The sequence below is a fragment of the Galeopterus variegatus genome, unplaced genomic scaffold, assembly GCF_000696425.1.
Source record: "Galeopterus variegatus unplaced genomic scaffold, G_variegatus-3.0.2 Scaffold14612, whole genome shotgun sequence".
Classification (NCBI taxonomy): Eukaryota; Metazoa; Chordata; class Mammalia; order Dermoptera; family Cynocephalidae; genus Galeopterus; species Galeopterus variegatus.
The window spans coordinates 1-11,324 of record NW_007740723.1 but is presented as its reverse complement, the minus strand read 5'-3'; positions in this window follow the sequence as shown (position 1 = coordinate 11,324).

The window sequence follows — 11,324 nt, the reverse complement described above, 5'->3', positions numbered from 1 at the left end:
AGATTCAAGGGATAAGATATCAATTCCTTTTTCTTAAATTAGAACTGGTCTTTTCAAATCCTTCACTGTTTTTTTCAAATGTGCTTATGTCTAAGCCTGCTTCCCTTTTTCTTCATTCATATTACATTTCTCAGCCTCCTGCTATTTTAAATTCTCATGTTACTGGGAGAGATTTTTTCTTCTCAGAAGCCCAAGGCTTGGCCTAGCTGCTGTGAAGCCTTTTCAGGCTGTTTTCTCCTGAGAAATATATCAGGCCAGTGCTTGGCAGATGACGATGGGGAGATTTTTTTTTCCCTAAAAGTAAGTTTCAAAGGCAGTTTTAATATATTCTCAATCTATAAAATAATCTGAAATCATCACCATTTTCTCCTCCCTTATAAAATTCTGTCCCTTTGGAAATCAATTCAAAAGGAGACTTTGCTGCGATTTTCAGTATGAAATAAAGTTAAATGGGCAGAGAGCAGTTTTTTGTATGATCTTTAAAACAGAGTACCTGTCACAAATATGGATATTCTGTTAGCCCAACTTGCTGGTGGTTTTGACTAGGGTTACACCCACATTGCTTCTTCCAGAAGTTAATGGTATGATACCTTCCTTGAAATGTTATACGCCTTCAGAAAGAATTTGACACCATATGTGTTGTTAATCTACAAGAAGATGCCTCCAGGAGTGCATGGAGTTTGTGAAGATACTGTTGGTTGCTGACATCTGAGAAGTTACATTGGTAAGGAGTGAAGCTGATACTGCTTGTACCTTTGACCTAAGTCTATTGACCTGGCTCTTCAGGCTGAGGCACATTAAGTCATTTGATGTGACTAATTCAGGTTAGGTCACTGATGCAGTAAATTTGAATAAGCTGCTTGGTTTTCTTGGCAAGTTCTGTGTTGCATGGAGAATAGGTAAATAAATGGGCTCCCTGGCTAGATTTGGGTTAAGGACTCATTCCTCATGCTGGTGATCCTCAAACTGAAGGGCTTCAGAATCACCTGGGGAGCCTGTTTGACATAATATTTGTAAGGTCCATCCCCAGAAATTCCGAGTCGGGAGATTGAAAATCTGCATTTAATATGTACCTCAGGTGACCTGAGCTTGAGGTAGTCCTCAGGCCTGTACCTTCAGGTCTTAATTCCGGCAGGGTTAACATCAGCTTTGAGTCCTTCTGCAGGTCCCTCTTAGGTTTGTGAGTTTTGAGCTAATTGACCTCTCTAGTTCTCTCCCGCAAAACAGGGATGATGATGTTGGCTGAAGTGCCTTCCTCGGTGAGTGCTTGTTGGGATTAGAATGAGCTGACGGACAGAACAACCGCAGTGTTAGAAATCTCTGTACAGACAAGAGGCATTATTTATGGCATGTGTTCTTCGTACCCAGTCTGAAATTCTGCTTATAGGTTAGGAAAACCTTAGGACAGGGTTTTTGTATCCTGAGAATTCAGGAGGGCATTCCTTAAGATAGGCTTTGGGTATCTTGTAAAATAAGAAACAAGGTCTTTTAATGTTTTTTTTTCAGGTTGGTGGTATTGTGGAATCGAGCTCCTTTCTGCCTTCAGGATTTCCATCTTGTTTTTCCCTAAGTGAAATTGAGGTGTAAACACACATTCCACCACTTACTTTTTAATTTGGCAGCTGGCTAGTTTGGGGATCTGAACCTTTGACCTTGGTGTTATAACTCTGTACTCTAACCAACTGAGCTAACTGGCCAGTCTCCACCATTTTCTTTTAAATGAAGATTCAGTGACTCAAGATTCATTGATTAAAAAAATAATTTTATTCAAGGTTTACTTTCTAGAATGTAATATGGTTTTGAAAAGGAAGCAATTTGCTTTTGCTATAACCAAGGTGATTCTCTAGAGAAATTTTTCTTTAAGGATTGTTTTATAAGGTTTAGTATGAGGAGCACCTTTTGTAGTGTTAACATAGTTCATTGCTTTTATTTATTTTTTTTTTTGGCAGCTGGCCGGTACAGGGATTGAACTCTGGATCTTGGTGTTATCAGCACCACACTCTAACCAAGTGAGCTAACCAGCCAGCCCAAATAGTTCGTTGCTTAGTCCACAAACAAAACCTAGGCTTTAAGCCGGATCAACCTATTCAGATTAGCTTGCTGGCATGTGGGTGACCCAAATCTGACATTGTCAACAGATAGAGTGGAAGTAATTGATTTGAACCACACCAAACCTCAGCGTGATCGGTGTCCATGAATCACCAGTCATTTTTTCTTGTCTGGCACTGTTGCTGTTAGCAGTGTGTCATACTTTTGAATTCATACATTCAGTTTGTAAAATTTCAAAACCCGATGAGTTTGTATTTCTGTATCTTTATGACACTTGCTGCTTTTTCCTCAGAGTTTTCACATGTGCAGATATAACTGAGTGTGAAGAGTTCTTCTCTAAAAGAAAGCCTAAGGAAGGATTCTGCACTTTCATGTTGAACTCAGCTATAGTTAGAACCATTAATCTGGATGACTTCAGCCAGATTGTAGCTATAACTTGTGAAGGTCTGTTTCTTCTTTGGCTTAATCTGAATTGGAAAGTAATGTTACCTTAGTCCTTGGAGTACAGAAGCTTTCTGTTGCAATTGTAGTCTGGTAGCTTCATTAATTTAGTTATCTAGGTGAGCAGGTGTAGCCTTAGAGTCAAATTTCTAGGCTGCTCAAACCAGAGCCTTAAATCTTGATGTACAGAAGGTCCCTGACTTATGGTGGTTTGATTTATGATTTTTTCAACTTTATGATTGGCTTATCAGGGTATTAAATGTGTTTTTGGCTTACGATATTTTCGACTTCTGATGGGTTTATCTGACGTAACCCCATCATAAATTGTGGAGCATCTGTATATGAGGGGTCTTCAAAAAGTTCATTGGAAGATTCCTATTTTAATTCTAATTTTCCACGAACTTTCTGAAGTACCTCACATGTATATTTTAAATTAAAATGTAACTAAACTCCATTTCCTTTGTCCTGGTGGCTCTCAGGTTCTGAAATGTAAAATGGAAATGGCCTTCATAGACATGTTTCTCAGCATGGGGAGAGACAGTTCTTTGTCCTGTGAACATTTGAAAGCAAACCAGGTTATCTGCCAAAGCCTAGAACTTTGAAAGTGGCATGAAGAGATAGATTTAGAATTGTAAAATGATCTATCAACAGTTTGAAATTCCATAAGGTTTCTTGGCTTATACGCTTAAAAAAAATATCTCCCTTAACTTTTTCCAGTTTACTTTGAATTTTTTTTTTGCAGTCTGTGGGAATTATTGGTGAGGCTGGGCGCAGGTATGAGGCAGTGGAGGAAGAGTAATTTATTCTATTTACTGATGTCTTTAGCTTAACTTCCAGTTTTGGCAGTAGAATGAGATGTGGGAAGCTTTTGGTAGGTGAGATTCAGTCCATCCGGATTAATCTGAAACTGGCTTAATGGCTCTTACTAGTTTCCAGTGGGGACAGATGAGAGTTTTAAAGATTTAGCATTAATATAATATGATTCACAAATTGCAATGTAGTCTAGTAAAGTGTGTAGACTGAATATATGAAGGGGATGTGTGGCTAGAGCTCTGTCTCTGACCTTTACCAAAATAAATGAGGGGAGACAGTGCAGTAATTGGAAGGCAATAGACTAGGAGTTGAGACCAGGGTCTCCTCCAGGCCCTGCATCGTGGGTTTGCAGAGCACAGCTTTTCATTGGCTCAGTGGGGCTATGAACCCTGTGGTTCAGAAAAAGTTACTTAGGGCTGTACAAGCCAGTGGGATACTGGAACAAGAAAGAGTGGGAGGATGTACAATTTCAGGCACATGTTGCCTCTGGAGGCTAATTTTCATCAGTTGAAGGACAGTTTTGATTCAAAGAAAAAACTATTTCTCAGCATCAGCTGCTACATACATCTTGCCTGTGAATTGTTGAAGAAATTTACACTAACAATGAAATTGTCGTAAACTGTATAACTTTTGTATTTTAATGAAAGTACTTTTGGTTTTGGCTCTAAAGGAGGCTTTGACAGGAGAAATAACACGTGGTTCAGTGCATATTTGGCTTTGTCCCATAGTTTGTAAGCTGCAGGGAGAGCCTTGCTTGTGTGTCTATCCCTGAATCATCTAAAAGTATTTTACTCATGATCTGTCATGGTTTAGCATTATACTAAGCCTGAGTAACCTTCAGGTTTCGTTCCTCTCTTGCTTTTCAATTGCTTTATAATGTTCATATTTATATTTCTCATAATGGAACCTGCTTATGTATTTCAAATTAGTTCTAGTAATTTTAAGGTTCAGCAAAAACTCAAGATCATCTGGATTTTAGCATTCTCCTTAAGTTTTCTAACCCAATAGAGCCTTTTTCTTTTCTTTTTTGATATTTTAGGTTTTTCTACAAAATAATGTGAGAAAGTTAAATATGTATAGTTATATATGAGTTATGTTTTTACTTTGAAATTTTAAATCCTGCTTGGGTTAATGGAATAACCTGTTGTGTTTTTTACAGAAAGCTATAGGCTACCACAATTTGCCCATATACACCTTGCTCCCCCTTAATTTTAAAGCCTGAGAAAGGAAGTAATAACTTTAAGATTCAATGTAGAATGAAATAAACATGATTTTAAAAAGAATTTTTAAATCTCTGATTTAATATTTCCCCCTCTAATCTTTAAGAAGTGCTTTTTTTTGAGTAGCTGCTGAACTACATTGAGAATCTGTCTTTTTCTTATATTGTGGTTTTTTGAAATCTTTGGCATCTGAACTTGGAATTCTCTTTGGCTGTGTGTCGTGGTAGGAAAAGCATTGTTTTAAATGTCATGTGAACTGAGTTACAAGTTACTGACCTTAGTGTATTGCCAGCTGAAGGTGTGATCTTGATACTAATCTTCAGGGTCCCTTCCATTTCTAGAAGTCAGTGACTTCTATATTGTTTATTTTTGTTTGAAAAGGAAAAAGCCTCTCTTTTTGGTTCTCAAATTGTGTCTTAAAATTTTTGACAAATTACATAGAGCTGAAGAAGGATATGAGTTTTGACATCTTAAAATCCACAGTATTAAAGCTTGAAAGGACAGTATTGGCATTGCTGCTAAGTGGGAGTAGGAGGAAGTGCCTTTTCTAGAGCAGTTAATTCTATCTGGCTGGGAACGGGGTCCAAACCCTTGATCTTGGTGTTGAGGTTTTTCTTTTTTTTTTTTGTCCTTTTTGAGACCGGCCGCACCGCGCTCAGCCAGTGAGTGCTGTGAGCGCAGCGGTTATCCCTATATAGGATCCGAACCCGCGGCGGGAGCGCTGGTGCGCTCCCAGTGCCGCACTCTGCCAAGTGCGCCACGGGCTCGGCCCGAGGTTTTTCTTGTAAATGTCTTCTCTCCCACTTCTTTTTTGTTGTTTTTAAACATGAGTTATTGATGATTATGTTTTCATTATTTTTAGGTGGGAGTTTTCTGAACTTTTCCTTAAGTAAAAAGTGGAGTGCATCTTAGTAGCATCTTAATCTTTTTTTCCTAATGTTTTCTCCGCAGGGAGGGAAAAATGTTCATTGTGACAGAATTTAGCATATTTTAGGTTATATAAAATATTGAAGTTGTGTAAAGTTGGTAATCAGTGAAGATATAGTGAAAAAATATATACCATTTGGTTAGTAAATGTGTGTCATTGGAACAGTACAGGAACTGTAGTAAGAGTTGATAACATTGTATTGGAAAATAGATGTACTAAGCCAAAAAATAATGGGAAACAGTCAAATTTAGGGTCATCAGCCTTGTTTTTTTTTTTGTTTTTTTTAAACACTTCTAGTTTATTAATACCTGGTCTGACTCTGTACAGGGTTAGGTGGAAGCCCTCAGAGTTCCACAGCTACTTCATAGAGGAACTGTGTTGGACTTGGGAACAGCTGCCAAGATGTCTCACTTGAGATGGCAGTTGGAAACCAGTAACACTTGTACAGACTTATCCAGCAAGATTAACTGGAAAGATGTAATTGGGTCAGGGTGAGTGAGGATTTTGGGTTAAAGTTGTCCTCCAAAAGACTGGACACCTTGGCCTTAAGATTCATGTGCCTGAGATCAAAGACTGAATAGGAACCAGGAGAGCATCTCTTACCCATTTCTGTGAGAGCTTTAAGTCATCTGCCCCTACAAATTCTTTTTTTTTTTTTTTTTTTAAGACAATTCATTATAAATATATGTGGGGTACAAAGTTGACTTTGAGTAGTTGTGTACAATGTGTGATGGTCAGATCAAGATAGCTTTTCATCATTATAATATGTAATCATTGTTTGCGTCTGTTAACCAATTTCTCATTAATTCCCTTTGTCTCCCCCTCCTTCCCCTTTCCACCTCTAGTAACCACATTTCTTTTCTCTCCTAAAAGTTCAGTATATTATTCTGATTGTTGTTTCTGTCTCTCTCTGTTTCTCTTTATTGTTTATTTCTTTCTTTATAGATTCAGCTCCCACTTATGACTGAGGACATGTGATATTTCTCTTTCTGTGTCTGGCTTATTTCACTTAACATAATTTTCTCCAGGCTCATCCATATTGCTGCAAATGGCAGAATTTCATTCTCTTTTTTTTATGGCCAAGTAGTATTTCATTGGGTGTATATACCACATTTTCCTTATCCAGTCATTCATTGATGGACATTTGGGTTGGTTCTGTAGCCTGGCTGTTGTAAATAGACCTGCAATAAACATGGAAATGCAGGTATCCCTTCGACATGATGATTTCCAGTCCTCTGGATATACCCAGTAGTGGGATTGCTGGATCATACAGTAGTTCTATCTGTAGTTGTTTGAAGAACCTCCATATTGTTCTCTGCCCGCACAAATTCTAGCAAACCAGTTATTCCCCTCCATCCCTAACATGCTCCCCTAGTGGCTGTTCCAAACTCTCACCCCTGTTTCCAGGTTTGTACCCTCCCACATACCCCTCCTCTCTGTTCTGCTCTGGACAGGTCTGCTTTAGGGAGTAGATTGAGGCCAACCATGGGTGTGACTTGTGATTTTACTCATTCTTTAATTTTATGTATGAATTGGATAGTACATCTCAGTTTTCTTTTCCTTCCCTCCAGTACTGGAGGAATGGCATTTCTCTCTGCTTCTCCCATCTTACTCTTGCCCTTTTCTTTTGGATGATCTCTGTTGCCAGCAAACAATATTTTTTTCCACGTGGTGCTTTGTCTCAGTCCATGAAGATACATAGAGCCGCTCTCTTTCTCCTGGTTAAAGATATATTTCTCATATAAATTTTTAGTTTTGCAATAATTAAAAAATATAAAATAGCTGTAAGAATAATACCAAGAACTCTCTTTCTCCCAGATTGACTAATTGTGATCATTTTGCCACATTTTCCTTTTTTTTTCTTTTTTTTTCTTGTGGCTGGATCTGAGCCATTGACCTTGGTGTTATAACACCACGCTCTAACCAATTGAGTTAACTAGCTAGTCCTACATTTTCTTGTTAGATGCTTATCTATATGTCCTCATAGACCCATCTTAAGTCAAAAATATTGTAAGTTGGGAAGGAGGGGGGAGAGGGAGGGGGGAGGGAGTTTCGGTAATGGGCCACAATAATCAACCACATTGTATATTGATAAAATAAAATTAAAAACAAACAAAGCCCCCAAATATCGTAAGTTGAAAATGCATTTAATACCCCAGAAGCCCATTGTAAATTTGAAAAATCGTTAGGTCAAACTGTTGTTTAGTCCAGATGCTCCTTGATTTATGATGGTATTATGTCCCCATAAGCCCGTTGTAAAGTGGAAAAATCGTAAGTCAAATCATCATAAGTTGAGGACTGTCTGTATATGAAGGTACTTCAAAAAGTTCTTGGAAAAATAGAATTAAAAGATAATATGAATTTTTCCGCGAACTTTTTGAAGTAGCCTTGTATGTATTTGTTGAACCATTTGAGGATAAGTTACAGACATCATACCACTTTACTCCTAAGTACTTAAGTATATATTTCCTAAGAACAAGTACATTCCCTTTTATAACCACAGTCTAATGTCAAAAGCAGTCTAATGTCAAACATTAATACAATATCTACTAATGTAGAGTCCATATTCAAATTTCACTTAATAATGGCCCTTATAGCATTTTTTCCCCCAGTCTGGGCTGCAGTTCAAAGTCACACATTGCCTATAGTTGTTGGGTCTCTTTAGTCGCCTTAAATCTGTAACAGTTCCTTAGCCTTTCTTTGTTTTACATGACATTTTATCTTTTTTTGTTTGTTTTGGAGGTTGGCAGGTACAGGGATTGAACCCAGGACCTTGGTGTTAGAAGCGCCACACACTAATCAGCTGAGCTAACCGACCAGCCTGACATTGACATTTTAAAAGAGTAAAACCCAGTTATTTTGTAGAATATCCTGCAATTTGGGTTTGTCAATTTCGTCATGATTAGATTCAGATTATGCATTGTGGGGGGTAATCCTACTGAAGTGATGTGTCCTGAATGTATCGCATCAGGAGGTGCCATTTTGCTACATCATTGGTTATGTTAACTTTAATCACTAATTAGCCAAAACTTTAAAGCAAAACAAAACTTGCTCCTTTTCTTTATATGTACCCACACTTACCTTCTTTATATAAGTGTGATGATACGCATCCCTTTCTTTAGTGTAGACTTTTTTGTGTTCCTTTTTTTCTTGGCCTACTTTTTTTTTTTCCACGTTAGCTTTCAACTCCCCTAGTGTGTAATCTTTATATTTTTCTTTTTACTCATTATTTTGTACATACAGAACAGTATGCCCTTAGATCCAGGCAAGAAGGTCCCTAGCCCTGGGTCCTGAGCTTTAGGGATCCCCCCTTGTCTGTCCTCTGGCTATGTCCCATTCCACTGGGTGAGGATTCCAAGGGGCTAAGGAGACGTGGCCACCCAGAGCCAACCCCTTCTCCCCCTATGTTGTGAGTACTGGAATTCCCTGTCAAAATCTCTTGACCTTGATTCCAAGGGTCTTTGTGGATGTGTTCCCCACTCCATCATTTTTGAGGGTAGTCCTCCCTGGGCTTGAGGTGGCCATGCAGCAATGGAGGTGCTACTTAGATGTGTGGTCTGGGGTGTCCATATACCTGCCACCATACCATGAGTTCCTTAAGCAGGATGGAGAGGGGGTGGGGGGTGGGCAGAGGGCTTGGAGGCCAGCTCTCTACATGAACAAATTCTGGCACTAACCTTAGTTCAAGAATTCTAGATTTGAACCTGGCCTTCCAGGTTATTATGAGGATGTATTTGTTAAGGTAGGAGAATAGAATATATTTTATTTAACAATATGCCTTATAAGCAGTTGATTTGTAAACATTTTAAATGACTAGGCTTGCTATGTGGACATATATTTGCACTTTTTCTATAGGCTCCATAATTATGAGGGGTAGTCCTTTGTATGTGTACACATGTACGTGTATATATAAACATATTTATGTGTCATTCTTTTATGAAAAATGGCGTCATACTGTGCACTCTTTCCCACATCTTGCTTTTCATACTTTTTTGTACCTCATGGAAATCCCTCCTAGTCAGCTGATGAAAGTCAGATTCATCTTTCTGAGTGTTCGGGTAATGTTCTGAGTACAGGAGTACTGATTTATGCAGCCATTCCTCTACCAAGAGCCATTTATTTTTTGCCACTATGAACAATGCTGCTGCAACTGCTCTTGTATGGTGGGTGGTCTTTCACAAACGAGTAATATAAATCACTACCCTCCACTCTACCTACTCCCCTGAAATAAACCTTAAAGATTGCCATGAGTTTTCTGTGAATTAAAAATTAGAGAAATATTTATACTATAAATAATCCTCCATAATCTCACCTGCCAGAGGTAACCGCCATTAAATTTGGAGTATATTTTTCTCGGCTCTTTTTTTTATGCATGTGCCAACATGTACATACATAATATATTCCTAACAGAAGTGGACTTAAATAAACTTCTGCAGCTTTTTTCACTGGTAACCTCTTAATTGCCATTTTCAGTGGCTTTTTCCCTTATCATCTTGGCTCTGAAGCATCCCATCCTAGCTGTCTCGTGTGTGCTTCTCCCCCTTTCTGTCCCCTATGTGTAGTCACTCAAGTTTCAGTCCTCAAATTTCCAGGTATTTGTTTTTATTTTTAATTGGATAGCCCAGTATCCCATGATTACATCACTTTCCCTCTTCGTTCATTTTTCTGGAAATGGTTCTGACATCTCCCTCAGTACCCTGGTTCTTTGGCTTCCAAACCTCCCTTCCTTTGGCTCTCTCTCTCCTTTGGTCCTTATGTCTGAGCTGTCACCAAGACACTCTTAAGTTAGGACACTCTTGGCCAGTTTTCAGTCTTCTTCCTCCTCTCTCCCTCCAGCTGGTACTGTTGAGTTTTCGTAATTGCCCTTCATCCTGTTCAGACTCCCTGGCCAGATATTCAAGATTCTGCGTTCTGCTTCCAATCTTTCTTTCCGCTCTTCTCTCCCACGATTTCTTTCTCCCTCCTCTCTGCCTCCCAGGAGCCCTTTGGTGAAGCCAGGCTGGCTCATGTGGTCTGTCCCCTGTGCATATCTTTGGCTTGACTCTTTTCTGGCTCTTCTCTGCTATCCTAGAGTGCCCTCTTGACTCTGGCCTGGTGGTACTTGCTGATGAGGTGGATCGGTGTGCCAGTAATCCTAAGAAAGTGCTATCTTCCATCTCATGGACATTCTGCTGACTCAGGAGAATGGCTTAGTTTCTCAGAGCCAAGCTCTGTGGAATGGACCTCTCCCACACACTCTCACCTGGTCCGTAGGCTACTGTGAGGAGAGTTCTGTCAGCTCTCCAAAGAAGTCCTGTGTCCAAGGGCATTGGAAGGTGGGTGGGTAGGGCATTTACCATGGAAGGTCAGGGGCCCATCTTGCTCCATCTCTGGTGAGTGTCTTTGACTCTCCGGATGTGTGCCGGCCTCTGGATCTCATTTGCCTCATCTGTGAATTGTACTTGGGCCACCACATGGACCCCTAAGCCCCTTCTAGTTCTGTAGAAAGTATGACCTCCTTTAGAAAGCCTCTGGCATTAAGTCAGGAGTAAAGTAATTTGAGAAGCTCCATGGCTTCAGGCTCAGGTATAAGCTTGGGAAAAACTCCCTGCTGGAGAAGTCTCTATGGGAAAAGGGCTTGTTCAGTGCTTGCTGGGAGTGTCCATGAGCAAGGGGTGGCCGCCCTCTCCCTTGACCCTGACTTCTTTTCCACCTTTCTGTGACCTGGGTAGGTCAGCCTCCCACCTGGTCTTTAAAAAGATTGGAGCTAAGGCGACTGTGATTCCCTATTCTAGGTCAAATCTAACATCTTCTGAGGACTTAGGAGAGATCCCTCAACCTCAAAAGGTAAGAAAACCATCAGAGGTGATAAGGGGGGGGGGGGGATTCCAGAG